Source organism: Sphaerodactylus townsendi, linkage group LG05 (genome assembly GCF_021028975.2).
Source record: "Sphaerodactylus townsendi isolate TG3544 linkage group LG05, MPM_Stown_v2.3, whole genome shotgun sequence".
Classification (NCBI taxonomy): domain Eukaryota; kingdom Metazoa; phylum Chordata; class Lepidosauria; order Squamata; family Sphaerodactylidae; genus Sphaerodactylus; species Sphaerodactylus townsendi.
This window is the reverse complement of record NC_059429.1, coordinates 86167523-86182286: the sequence shown is the minus strand read 5'-3', so window position 1 is coordinate 86182286 and position 14764 is coordinate 86167523. Positions and strand designations below refer to the sequence as shown.

The following is a 14764-nucleotide window of genomic DNA, read 5'->3' as shown; positions in this document are numbered from 1 at the left end:
CACTGCAGGGTAGAAAGATATATAGTGATGCTGTCTCAACATTGTCAGCTCTGACGGTGGCTTTGTATGCCTACTCTTCCCTATAGTGCAATAAACAATGAAACAATATGATTTTTTTCCTAAGGGATCATCTAGAAGAGTTAGATTTCTATGTTATATCATTATGGGTTTTAGCAAGCATACAGAACTGGAAGGCAGGAAGAGTTGCTCTTCATGAAACAGGGCCTCTCTTGATGGACCTACATGTAATTGAAAACATTGGGTTGTTGATAGAAATGGCAACCCCATGCTGAGTTCCTGTTCTTGACTTTCATTATTTATTAATTTACTTGCTTCATTTATATCCTGTCTTTTTTCCCAATGGAGACTCAAAGTGGCTTACTTTGTTGCCTTCTCCATTTTATCCTGACAATAATCCTTGGAATTAGGTTAGACTGTGGGAATGCGACTGGCCCAAGATCATCCAAGAAGCTTCAAGGCAGAGTAGAGATTTGAATCTGAGGCCCCTTCCGCATGCGCAAAATAATGCGTTTTCAAACCACTTTCACATCTGTTTGCAAGTGGATTTTGCCCTTCCGCACAGCTTCAAAGAGCACTGAAAGCAGTTTGAAAGTGCATTATTCTGCATGTGTGGAATGAGCCTATGTTTCCCAGACCCTAGTTCACCTTTTAAACTGCTACACCACATTAGCTTTCCGATATGGCATTCACATTTCCTCATGAATATCCATTATTTCCAACTCCTGTTCCATACGTCAGTGGGGTACTATGATACCAGTACTACATCAGGACGTAAGGGACACTGCAGAATGGAAGACAGGAATGCATTGTGGAACTTCCATTTTTGGAGGCAATCTCACATACTTGATCATTTAAAAAAATATTTAAAATTTTAATAGATTTAAACAAGACAGAAAAAAATGAAAGAAAATCAAAACAACAATTGCAATTATATCACCAAATGAAGAAAAAGAAGAAAAAACTGCACATATAATATTGTACATCATAATCTAATAAACAATAAATGATAAATGATAATAGCTGTTAAAAGTTATAAAGAATAGTATAATAATGAACATGGAATAATGATGATCATAATCCAGCAAAAATAATGCCTGATGATATTTAATTCTCTCCTCCAGCCCCACCTCCAGCCAAGACTGAGTTCATGGTAAATATCTCCATAACATGGAATACGCGCCAACCGAGTAATGCAGCATCTTTTCCTTCATCTGTTTTGTTTCTTCTTTTGATTGCAGTGCCTTTTCAAAGTACTGGAATGGATAGTGCTTGAAGCCAAGAACTGGCATCATTGTATTGGCAGCTTTGAATTGTCAAATGTACGCACTTCTTGAGTTGATATTTTCTGCACCAGACATATTTAATTAGCTTTGACATGCTCACTGACTTCAGAAGTATATTTTGACATTTAAATACTCTTCAAGCATAACCATTCTGTAGGTGGAGATTATGTAGTGCCCAAATAGCCACTGTCCCAGCTAGTACTACTACCACAGTGGAAAATCCTGTGTTGCTCCTCATGCACAGTCTCGCTTGACTGTCCTTCTGTCATCTTGCTTTGACACCTGTGGCCTCTTGGGAACTCAGAATTAGAAGGGGAGTTGCTTTACCTTGCTCCTCTCTTCCACAAGCAGCAGTTCTCATAGCCCTGAATTGAACCTGCTTCTCCTTCTTGGCCATCATGGGGAGTCTCCCTTTTAACCTGTGCTGTCTCTACCCATCCCCTTCCCCACTGACACCCAATTCCAGACTGGGTTCCTCTCTAGCCAGTGCCTCTTTGGCCAGTGACCTTAATTACCACTTCCCCTTGCCTACACCTAGTCTTTGCTCCACCCTTCTCTGACTCCTGGTCTCCTCTTTGTAACTAGGCAAGATGGCCAGAGAGCTACTGGGTCACTGGGCCCTTCCTACTTGTAGCAGGCTGTTGGCATAGCAAGTGTTAGCTCTTCAATCATGAAAGAGTTAATGATGTTGTCTGTTAGTAAACATTAGCTAGTTGTAAACTTTGTTCTCAGTCAGTGTGCGAGTTGCACCTTCTTATAATGTAGATGCAGAATGTAGCTCAGCTTGGAGAGGACTGTTTTTCTGCCATGTTACCATTCCCTCCTATTTTCTTAGCAAACTTTATTGAAGCTAACCAGCAGCATCTGTGATTATTTACTCTGCTATTTTATATTTTTACACCAACACAGGCCCACCTCCTATTGCCTCCAGCATGCCTGAATGTCTGACTAGACACTAGACTGTCCCCAGGGGCATCATCCTTGCCCCTGCCAAACTGGATCTGCCCCAGTAGCCCTAGCCTTGTGGCTAGCCTTGTTGGGTGAGGCTGCTTTTGGTTGTATCAACCTCTGCCCCCTGCCCCACTCTCCCGCAATGGCCCTGGGAAGGATACCTCTGGCCAAGACTTTGGCAGTGTGAGTGTGGGAGGCAAATGCTACATTTTTCTTACAAATTATTGTATCATGTCTGTAAATAGATTGAAGGACTTGTGTGTTCCCTTTTCCTTATCATTGCATTCTAGAAGAAATCTAGTAAGACAACAGCCTCAAAACCTGATAATGTATTAGTTATTTGCTGGTACTGTAGCAAATCTTCAACTGTCTTATGCAAATGTATATCAATTCACAATGCCCCTTATTTTTCCTGCTTGGACCTGCTGTAGATATGCAGCTACTAAGCAAGCTACATTAACATGAAAAGAAACTTTGAGAAAGGTCAGATTATATCTGCAGCTACTGCAGTAATAACATAAAAGTCCTCCAGGATCTGATACATTTCCTGTTGTCCAGTCTAGGCTGGATATGGTCTTGCCTAATCAGCCTTTGGAAGGCAGACAGAATACTATTGAGCAGCAAGGGAGTTGCCTAACAGTGCCAACAAGTTTAGCAAGTCAGCTGTCTAGAGGGTCAAGCACTGAATAGGGGTGTGTGTGTAAGAACTAAAACCCAGGAGTTTGTCCATAGAGTAGTTGCATCAGCAATTCCCAGACACACACTGGTTGCCCCGCCTTTCTTGTTGCATCAGTGGAGCTCTGATTTATTCTATTTATTCAAAACATTTACTCGCTGCCTTTCTACCGCAAGGTCATTTACAGTGTAAATAATAACAAAACACAATAAAAGACATGACATGCATAAAAACCACTAGTCAAAAGCTATAATTAAAAACTGCTGGTGGGCAGAAAAACTAATTAAATGTCATCATGAATAAAACTGTCTCCAGCTGCCTCCTAAGGATTGAGAGGAAGGGGGCCAAGCTCCCCTCCTTGGGGAGGCTGTTTCATAACCATGGGACTGTCACTGATTGTGACTAGACTTGGGATAAATCTCCTGAATAGGGCTCAGAAATAAAAAGCCTTGTGCTACTAAACAACTTCTGCATGATCTGGTTTGAGAATCAGCTCAGGCTCATTGTTATCTCTCATAATAATATTTCAGCGATGTTTGCCCAAGGTGCATCTGGTTCCCCAATTTGGTCATTTTCCTGGATGGAATTGTCTCTTTGGGCTTTCTTCTGGGTGTTCTCATTTCTCTGATCCACAAATCTAGTGAGGCTTACAAAGAATTCTTACATGCATAAGATCTTGTCTTATTTCAGTGCTGGCCATGGACTGGTCTTGATGGGATGAAACCAAGGGTCCATCTAATCCACAATCACATGAAACACATGAACATATGAAACTGCCTTCTCCTAAGTCAGACCATCAGTCTGTTAAGGTCTGTATGTTCTATTTTGAGAGGCAGTGGCATTCCAGGATCTCAAGCAGAGGTCTTTCACATCCCCTACTATGTGATTCTTTAAATTGTAGATGGTCAGGACCATCTGCATGGAAAAGATGTTGTATCACTGAACAACCTCTACCCCCCATTCCATAAATGCAGCAGTTATCTACTGTTTGTTCTCCAGTGTAGAAGTTAACAACCACTGATAAAGTATCCTTCAGAAATTTTAATCCTCCTTTAAAACAAGTTAAGAAGACAATCTCCCTATCTTTTAGATCAGAATTCACTCAATGAACTACATCCTGTATTAATTACTTCAGTTTGTCTCCAGCTGCCTCCTAAGGATTGAGAGGAATCCTGAATCTACTGCCAAACATGCTTCATTAGGTGACCTCAGTTCTAGGACTGGGTAAAAGAAGAAAGACTCTTATCAGTTTTCTCCATACCAGTCAAAATGTGAGGTACCTGTTTTGCTCATTTATCCCCTAGTAGTCTCCCCGCGCCCTTCAAATTAAGAACACTTTAACTGTTCCTCATAGAGAAGAACCTCCATCATTTGATTATTTTGGTTTCCTTTTTGTGTACCTTTTCTATCTCTGCAATATTTCTTGAGATAAGGATATCTGAACTTCATCAAAAGCCTTTATTAAATGACCTTTTTTTTAAAAAAAAGTCCAAGTTTACAGTGACTTCCAAATTTGTCTCATTATTGAATTTCTTTTTAAATTTTGTTTTCCTCTCTAGTATACATGCAAGAGGTATGCTCAAAGACACATTGCTTCCCCCTCATTTTATTTCTCAGAAAGTTGTTTTTTTCTCATCACAAAGCAGGCTTTGCCTCTTACTCTTATTTTACTCACCATGATAATCTCAGTGAGGTTGCTAAAAACACTCACTCAAGCATCCTTCAGGATGGCCCAGATAATATAGCTCTGGAGACTTCATCTCTGCTAATCATCAACATTCAGCTGACAATCCACCCCTTCACTTCATACTGTAAAAGAAAACTTCAGAAATGAGATGAAGTGTTTCTTGCTAGCAGACAACATGGGACTTTTGTTCAAAGAAACCAGAGATTTATACAAAGAAATGTGCAGTGATAACATGTGAAAAACAACTTTCTCAAGTTCATTCTCCTAAATAGGAATACTGTACTATGAACACAAAAAATATGACATTTCCATCACTCTTTCCAATACATGTGCTTCTATGGAAAGTTTTATTTTATTTTCGTAATGCACAATCCCCTTTGGGAGGTGTACCATACCAGAAGTGTTTAAAATAAATAAATGCACCCGTGTGGAATTCATATTTCTGCACCCAACCTTATTCTGCTTTATCCACCAACTGATCCCACAAGGTGCAGTGACCTTTATTCTTTAGTTAATGTGCATAGAACTGCATCCTTAATGGTGCCATAGAGTCATCCCATCTGTTGCTAGATTGAAGAAAGGACAAGGAACATTTGGAACATTTCTTCTTTACTGAAACAAAGTACCAAGTATCTGCATTTTGAAAAGTTGCTGCACATTAAGTCTTCTTTATTATGCTTAAGTATTCAGTTGAAGTACTGCAGACCCATGTGTGCGTAAGGTATATTTTAGCCCCTACCAGGCTTACAGGCAGTATGATGGAGACTAGGATCTGTGAGACCCAGGTTCAAATCCCCATTCGTCATCAAACCACAAACTCAGCTCAACCCACTTTATAAAGTTGATGTGAAGATAAAACGGAGAGGGGGAGAATGTTATAAGCTACTTTGTATTCCAATTGGGGAGGAAAGTATGGTGTAAATAAATAATAAGCATATTAACTTGAGTATTGCTTCTATACAGAAACAGAAATGAGGAATTACACGAACTAGAGTATGACTATGTGATAGGAATGTATGACTTGGGAAGACAGCTAGAGCCTGAAGAGAGCATGGGCCATAGTCACAAGTTATATGAGAAGATTGCTGAGCCCATTCCACATATTAAGAACTTTTCTTCATTTCCACCCCCCACCCCCCCCCCACCCCCCATGCAGGGTAAAAACAACTTGAAGTTATTCAAAGAGTCAGCTAATTATTCCTTTGCTTGGACACTACTCCAGCTGTGATGAACAACAAATGCAAAATGCAAGCAATTTTTATCAGCAAACATGTCACAGTGGGCCATGAATTTTCTCCCTGTAGGTGGCCAATATGAGTCGATACTGACCTATTTAGCACCTATTTAATAATAAATTGTCGTATCTATAATACAGCACTGCTGGATGGCACTGCATCAAATGCTTTAATAGGGGGGAGAAGAAACTTCCTTTGCCACCATCATAGTTCTCTCAGATGGTCTCAGTTAAATTTTTACTCACATGCAATACATATTTTCAGTCACCTTTGGGCTAACTCTCCTTCCTAGCTGATTCATGGACTTTGGAAATCCATATTCCAGCAAATATTTTATTGGCAAAGCAGTGGGAAAGAATATCTAGAATAGCTATGATCAGCTTCTTATTCCAGGTCAACAATACAGCAAATAAATGGGGGGATGGGCTGAAGAATCACAACAGAAGAGTGAAATCTGGGGTTCTGTCCTCTCCTTCCAAATCTCTTCCTCCAGGATTCTTCAAGTTCCTGGGGGCTTGAACAGGCTGATTCCCTCCCTGTTCCTTTACCTATCTACATTCAGTCTCTCATGAAACATATTCAATCCTCATCAGGCCAGTTTGAGGATTCATTTTGTTTCCTTTGGTTAATTTACAAAATCATATTTTCTGCACAGTAGGAGAGCCTCACAAGTATTTGGAGACTGCTGCTTTGTCTGTGGATGGCCAGGTTTTGCAGTTTTCATCATCTGCACAAAACCAGTCAGTTATCACCTGCACAAGATCACAACCCCCTCAGCACTCCCTCTTCCAATTATTTCATATCCCACAGACCACATTTCTTTCAGAGGGCAACAAGGAAAGGTTTTAACTAACTCGTCTCTCCTAATGCAGATCCTGACACTGCGACCAGTGCTGTTTCTGGTAGTCTTCTGAACCCTGGGGGAAGCTATTTGGGATGAGGCTACAGTAGGAGGGAGGTGGGAAACTTTTTTCCAGTAGAACTTATCTCTGTCATCTGGAGATCAGTTGTAATTCTTGGAGATCTCCAGATCCCATTTGGGTGTTGGCAAGCCTACTAATGGGGGAAAGCAAACCTCCTTGCTGTGTGACAAGCATGTCTCATTTCAAAATCCCTATAGGTGCCAGTGCCCCCAGGTTAAGCGATGCACTCCAAATGAGCAACCATGCACTGATAGGTCATTAGGGGTAGAGATCTCAGCCCAGGAGTCAACCCATGCCTCCCCCATTCCCTTTGCATGCATCTGGGCTGCTGCCTCCACAAGGCATGCTCCTACAGTCAAGGCTAGCAATGTGTGTGTATGGGGCAGCTTTATCCAACAGTCTGCTTTGTGTCATGTGATGGGGCCTACTTGCTGGAACATGTTGGTCAAGCTGTGAGGGAGTAAGGTTTAAGTAGCAGGGATGCTGACAGCAGTTATTGGTAGGGTCACTGTCCTGGTGGGATGAAGCCTGATTGGGGTTTGGCATGATATGACTGGCAGCTGCCCCACTGTTCATTTTGGGTGAGGGGGCCTGTAAGTTCAAGCCTGGCCTCGGTATTCTTATTTTGTTTTTGGTTTTTTTTCCTTCTTCAGAGGAAGGGTATGTGTGACTTGAATCAGTGATGGTTGGATGTGAGTACTACTCTTGCTGCCAATTAGACCCTTACTGGGGGATGGGTAGGCATCCTGTATGCCATGTAGGTTCCCTTCTCTGTGGGATATTGCGGGGGGGGGGGAGAGACTCAGGCCACATGCCTCTGTTAGGATTGTGCTGTTGCTGGTCTTCCCTTCCTGTCCTCTGGAGGAAGTAATGTTGAGAGGCAGTGGCCATATTGGCTGATGGTGGTAGACTGCACCTGTGTGTTCAACTCATAGGGGTGTCATTGGATGCAGCTGACTGATTGGTAGGTATTGCCTAGGTTGCTATGGAGTCTATGCCTGTGTTGTGTTCCTCCCTCAAGAATGTCCATAGGGGTCAGACCAGTGCCACTGCTTTACACTGACCGACCATGGCCACAGTGGCCCTGAGGATTAGATTGCACTTTACCAATTACTGCTATTGTGAGAGGTCACAGTGCTTATCTGGTAAAAAACTGGATTTCATATAGAAACATGAGGGGTAACTTTGAGGACTCAGAGAGGAAATAAAACTTTTATCCTTATTGCCTTCCTTCTACTTCTCACCAGTACTCCTCTCTCCTACAATTACTTCCCTATCCTCCTTTTGCCACTGCTATGTCTGCATCCTCCTTCTTTTCCTGGCTCCCTCTGCAGACCTGTGCTTAATCTCTAGATGGATGCCTGGGTATGCACCGCAGTTGCTATGGCAACCCACAGGGCTGCTGGCTGAACACAGGCCAGGTTTTGTTGATATCTGTGCATATGCAGATGTTACAGCTAAGTATTGGGCTTTCCCCCATAAATCAATTAATCTTTATGATGTCACAAGACTTCTTTGGTGGTTTTTAAAAGGACATTTCCATTCATAGTTGGCTTGTTTCAATGGTAGCGGAGAACAACAAATTCAGCATGTGACTGACTTTAAGTGCAAGTCATAGAACAAACCGGGTAAACCCTGGAGAGCTCTAATATTCTCCAGTCATTCTTGTAAAGCAAAGTTGGACAGCATGACTGAATGACTCCTCCAGACTTCTCAAATGGTTCCTCATTGTACTACAGGTCATAGGACAACACTGAAGCCAATGGGCTACCAACCAGGACTGCAGGGTAATCTGTTTTGAAAAGCACTGAATGCAGGAAGCTTCCCCCAGAGCCTGTGTTAAATTTACAATTCCAACACTGCTGAGCATTTTATTGAACAATTAAGGAGTAGTCCTGGAAATGGTTCTGGTGTGAAATGATGTGAGAGAAGAGAGCAAAAAGAATGTGTGCAAAAAGAGAAAGAGGTGAAAGAGAAGTTGGCACAGCAGGTCCCTTAAAATATCTGTTTACTGAGATTGACTGAGGTAAGTTTCTGAGCCTGGGCAGACCTGGCCTGACAGTATTTTACACAGTCCATTTTTCTCTGTGTTGTTGCCAAGGGAGGCAGGATTATTGACCTTTGCTTAAAACTAACCACACTGGGAGCCCTGAATGCCAGGGGTAAAGTATGGCAGCTCTGCCAGGGGCATGAAGGTGACCATAACTCAGCAGTGTGCAAGGGGTATATGAGTTATGACTCTGTCCTACACAAGTGACAAGCCTGCAATCATTTATTTGGTGCTGCTGGTAGGTGATTCAGTTTATTCTTCACAGGGGAGAAGGGGGGGAGACGAGGCCTTGGTTGTGCTGGGAAAGGACTTTTTGCAGTCTTTTCTATTTATTATCCTCTCGCTCCACATGCAGCTGCTTCGTATTTCATTAAATCAATAAAAAACATAAAAAGATTTCTGAATGTGAATAGAAATGAGATTGTCTTTGCTATGGTTTAAAAGCTTCTGAATTCATTTGTCTTGGCTTGCCTGAGCCTGTACAGGGGCAGCCAGGATTCCCTGGAAAAGGCTGGTGAAAAAGAGGATAAAGCAAAGCAAGCCTGTGTCAGTCTCCGTATATAAATAAACCCTCTTTCTCGGGTGAGATCTGTTCCCATTCAAGAAGCCTATGCGCTACTTAAATCACATTCCAGTTCTTACAAATGGAGTTAAATGGCATTTGTGCTAGAAACATACAGCATATCACACTGGTTGACTGAAAGGTGTTTATCAATTGTTGAAATATGAAGCTGCTATGTTACCAAATTTGATCATTGGTCCCTATAGCTCAGTATTGTCTTCTTGAAGTCATAAGGTATCAGACAGTGAAAGCTGTTGCTCAATAGATGCCACCTGAGAATATTGAACTGGAGATTTCTGAAAGGGACCATTCTGCCAATGAACCGCAGCGCCTGATCTGAAGGTTTGAGTTCTGTTGTGAATCGCAGCAAAGGGCTAGCAAGCATCACTAGAAGGCTGACTGACTATATTTTTTCTTTATATTCAAAAGGATGAGTATGGAACAAGAGAACCAGGACTGAGTCATTAGTTTGTTTATCCCCATCATCATTAATTCACTTTTCAAATGAAGTCATGAATTAGGGATGTGTTTTGTCTTGATCCTTGTGATTTCCAAGATTATGAATCTTCAATTATTTTTCCTTTCTGTATTTTAATTTTTATATCATGTAGCAAGCCTAAACCCCTGGGCTTTGGCTAGAAGGGTGTATCTCTGTTAAGGACTGCACTGTTAATTGCTGCCTTTCAGCTTCAGTCTCCCACTAGCTAGAATGGTATAAACACATTTTTAAAAAATACACACATTTAAAAACTGCAATAAATTTTAGCAACTGATAAAACATCTCAGCATTATGGCATAAACCTACTAGTAAAAGCGGATTTAAAATTTATCAAGTCAGTAACAAACAAACAAAGATACAAAAACATACACTCCTTGAACACCAAGGAAATGGTGGGACAACGTGGTATTATTCAGCCAGTATTAAACACTTCTCCAAATCTATTGATTTTAAGGGGAGATAGTTATATGCTTAACTTTCCAGTCAAAATCAATGAGGTTTAAATGTGTTTAACTTAGCTGGGTCAAGCACAATATAATTAATTTATTCACAGTAATGTTGACATGCTCTGCTGGGATTGGGGTATGCTTTGGACTGTACTCGCCTGCTCTCAATACACTCAGTCGTTGCCACTGGATTAAAAAAAAATGTAAACATTCACCTCATCTCAGTGGAACTGCTGCAATTAGGCACTGCGAGTAAATATGAGAAGTCTTGTGCTTCTTTTCTCCCTATATCTAACTAGAAATCAGGCAGCCCAGCTTTCATTCTCTTGATTCCTGACTAGTGATTGACTGATTGCATATCTTAAGCTTCATTACTGGATACTGAGCAATCATTGAGCTATTTAGAGTAATAATTTACAACTAGATTTTCCTGTGAGGAAAAGGCAATCCAGCACGTAGATGATTGCAACGGCAACATAACCTCCAGCGAGGAGAGGACACATTCTTACTTTCATGAACTGGGGGCACCTCTTCTGTGCTGTTTCCAGTCATGGCAACCTTGGGTAGTACTTGTGGAGAAGGTAGCAGAAAAAGAGATCCATTCACATTTTAAGGGGGCGCCTAAAATTCCTAAAGGAAGAGAAGGATAAATCCTAGGGACTGCTCCCATATAGCTGCTCCCAGCAGCAGCAGCAACACTCCACACAGAAGTGGTAATCTAAAATCTCATTGCTGCATATGTATCTAGTTGCTGAAATGCATGCAGTGTCAGCTGCCCCGAAGACTTTGTACTGCAGGTGAGGGACACTGTATGTACATGTGGGGCTTTTCCACCCTACAACACCAAACTAGGTCTCCCAAAATTTCCATACACCTCTATTCTTTTTCTGCTTCTTGTATAGGAGCAAAATCCAAGTATGCTTGGTAGGGCCAGATGGCCTGACTGTATCTATAAGCATCCAAGAGCACTTCCCTGCAGCATGACATCCACAGAAAATCTGGTTAAGCCACTCCTCCCCAACTTCCACCCTGTACAAAAGGGATTTAAGAGATCAAATGGTCAGCTCCCAGCTTGCCAGCTGGATGTGTCTTGTGAAGCACATTTCAGCTGGCCCCAGCAGCCATGACTGATTTTAAGATTGAGGCATAGTAAAGCATTTTCTCCACAGTTTTGCTTAGAGCAGAAATTATTTTCAAGGGAGAGGGGGGCCGGGGTGAAAGAAGGAGGTATTCTACACTACCACTCATAATAATACATACATACACTTCCTGTATATTATCTTGTTGTAATCCTAATAACCACCTGTAAAGTAGTAATGGATAACTGTTATCACCATATTGAGGGTAGGAGAAGCTGAGGCTGGCTTGCCTGAAGCCAGTTAGGGAATTCATGGCACAAGTCTGTTTTTAAGGGGGATGCAGTATAACAAAGCCAATCGAAGTCAAAGCAACACCAAATGGCAAGGCAGCATCTGCAAATTAATCTGCTACAGAGCGGGACTATATAAATTACAAAAGTATAGTCTATAAATAACAGTATGATAGTCCATCCGCTATATATAATATACCTCATGCATTTATGAATTTGCAGATGTTGCCTTTGTAATTTGTGTAATTCTAGCATATATTAGTTGTTGCAATTGATTATCAGATGTGGGGTGGGGGGAGTTGTTCAATTCAGGGGTTGTTCTTGGTGGGTTTACTCTTGTTGGTAAGCACTTTCTTCTCCTTCCTTTTCCCAAGCCCTGGGCTTGGTTTAACGTTTTCTTTTGCTTTGAGAATACCCTTTTTTAGATGACGATGTATAAGTCTGATTCTGTCTCCTTAGTCTGGAACATTTCTTTGGAATGGCCAGGTATAAGAGATTCATGGTGGAGCCTCTGATTACATAGTGATGTGATTCAAAGCAGAGTTGAATGGAGCCAAATGTTTGCTACCATTAATCTCTATTTCTCTGGCCAGCAACCTGTTCTCCAGTTGATCACTTTAAACTGAGATTGGAGGGCAAAGCCACTCTCAAAATATCCTACTTGTGAGCAAGACAGTTCTAATCTCTGCTTCCTGAAAGAAATTGTTTATTTATTTGTAGCCCACCCTTTTCTGTCAAGTTTGGCTCAGAGCAGCTCACAACAGTCAATTCTGCAATAATAAAACCAAAATTATGCAATTTTGGTTTTGACTTTTAAAATTTCAGTTATTTTGATACCCTAAAACTCCATAAGTAATACAAACTCAATCAGAAGGAGGGAACAAACAAGGACAAGATCACAGGGAATTCTAAAAAGAAAATACAAAATGGCATAGACATGAGAGAAAAGGAAGGAAGGAAGGAAGGAAGGAAGGAAGGAAGGAAGGAAGGAAGGAAGGAAGGAAGGAAGGAAGGAAGGAAGGAAGGAAGGAAGGAAGGAAGGAAGGAAGGAAGGAAGGAAGGAAGGAAGGAAGGAAGGAAGGAAGGAAGGAAGGAAGGAAGGGGAGAGAAGGGAGACTAGCCAAGATGAACACTGTTGCCATCCTCAGCCATAGGCCTGGCAGAACATCTCTGTCTTACAGGCCCTGTGGAATTGGAACAAGTTTTGCAGAGCCTGGGTCTCATTTGAAAGAGTGTTCCACTAGGCTGAATCCAGAGCTGAAACAACAGACTAGCATTTCCGCACTGCACAATTACACCGGGGTAGACCCTGGTTCGTATATATCGGAGTTATTTTATCCTGGTTTTTGCTTCCGCACGGCTCCCCACTTCTTTCCAGGAGCTGAGGCTGGACCAGGAGGTAATACTCCAGTTTGCTCCGCATGGGCTGGGTCTTTTGTATTTACCCCATTGACAAAAGACAGAGGGAAACGGCTCTCTCCCCCCACCTGTGCAAAATCTCCCCTCCCAAATGGGTTTTATAGCATCCTACACCTGTGTTTGTTTGCCTGTGTGGAATCAGCCTCAGAGGGGAGGGAAACAGATATGGGGCTTGCAGTTGGTGGGACACACTACATCTCAGAGAGGGAAGATCAAGCAGAGGAGTTAGGATGTCTCAGGACCATATCATATCCTGATATTCTACTTAAACTGTTCTCTCTTGGCTGTATCCTGCAGATTAACTGGAATTTCACACCTTTAAATTCCTCTGGAGGGAAGGGTTGACAACTTTTAGGCCATGGCTGGAAATCTTCTGGAATTACCACTGATCTCCAGATAACAGAAATCTGTTGCTATGGATAAAATGGCTGCTTTGAAAAATGGGCTGTATGGCATCATACTCTGCTGAGGCCCCACGGTTCCTCAAATCCTACCATTCCCAGGCTTCTCCCTCCCCCACAAATCTCCCAGAATTTCCCATTGTAAAGTTGGAAACCTACCTCTGAAGCATACCACATTCTCAAATTCCAGTCTGTAAAATGGATAAAACAGCAGCCTAGTTCACATGTTGTTTGGAGTTGTGACGGATTGCAGAGAAGTGTATGATTTTTAAAAGTGTAGGTCTATCTAAAGAATAATATTGTTTCCATTCAGAATGAGGAATAGGAACAGGAGAAGCCACCTGATTAGTTGTGGCATCCTTTACTGTGATTGGCCTAATGGCTAGATGATGCGGGCGGGGGGTGGGGGGGGGGTGGGGAGATTAACTCCCTGTCAGACCAATTTGAGATGCTTTTGATCTTTAGAGCTCCTGGTGTTAAGAGTTATTCTGCCTTAACTGAGTTTTAAAAATGTATAATCTCTGAGGAGAATAGTGGCAGTCAGTGTATTGAAATCTGGCTTGCTCTACTAGTGACAGCCCTGTGAGCTGTATGTGTGTGTGTATGTGTGTGAAAGCAATTATACACAGATTGAGACAACTGGCAAAGGGGGTTATTGAGAGGGCAAGCTGAAGACCATAGATATAAAACAGACGACTATCTTCTAGCAAGGGAAGAATTCCAGTGTACTAGTTAGCCTGGGGTATTGGGTTTTACTGGTTGTGGTGGGTTTTCCGGGCTGTGTGGCCATGGTCTGGTAGATCTTGTTCTTAATGTTTCGCCTGCATCTGCGGCTGGCATCTTCAGAGGTGTATCACAGAGAAAAATCTGTTACACACTGTGTCTAGTGAGAAGGGAAAGTTTAGTGGGGTATATATTGTCCATGTCCCAGGGTGGGGAACCAATCAATAAGTGTTTGGGTAGAACTTGCTATGCAAAGGTGTGGTTGAGTGCATTGTATTGCGGATGGGGTTATCAGTCCATTTTTTAAGTACTGGTAGCCAAGCTTTGTTAATTCTCAGAGTCTCTTCTTTCTTGTTGAAGTTGTCTTGGTGTTTGTGAATTTCAATGGCCTGCCTGTGCAGTCTGACATAGTAACCTTCCAAATTGTCCAGAATTTCAGTGTTTTCAAATAAAATGTTATGTCCAGTTTTATTTAGGACATGTTCTGCTACTGCAGATTTTTCAGGATGGTTAAGGCGA

At 41.9% G+C, this 14764-nt stretch overlaps 1 long non-coding RNA gene across 1 annotated transcript; it reads right to left on the bottom strand.

Annotated features, from left to right (window-relative positions):
- Nucleotides 1–1019: 1019 nt before the first annotated feature.
- Nucleotides 1020–13792, bottom strand: LOC125433396. Its single transcript, XR_007244621.1, has 3 exons — nt 13682–13792; nt 4607–4740; nt 1020–1366 (listed from the first exon to the last, which is right to left on the bottom strand). It is a non-coding gene; the product is annotated as an uncharacterized LOC125433396 (long non-coding RNA).
- Between the last annotated feature and the right edge of the window lie 972 nt (nt 13793–14764).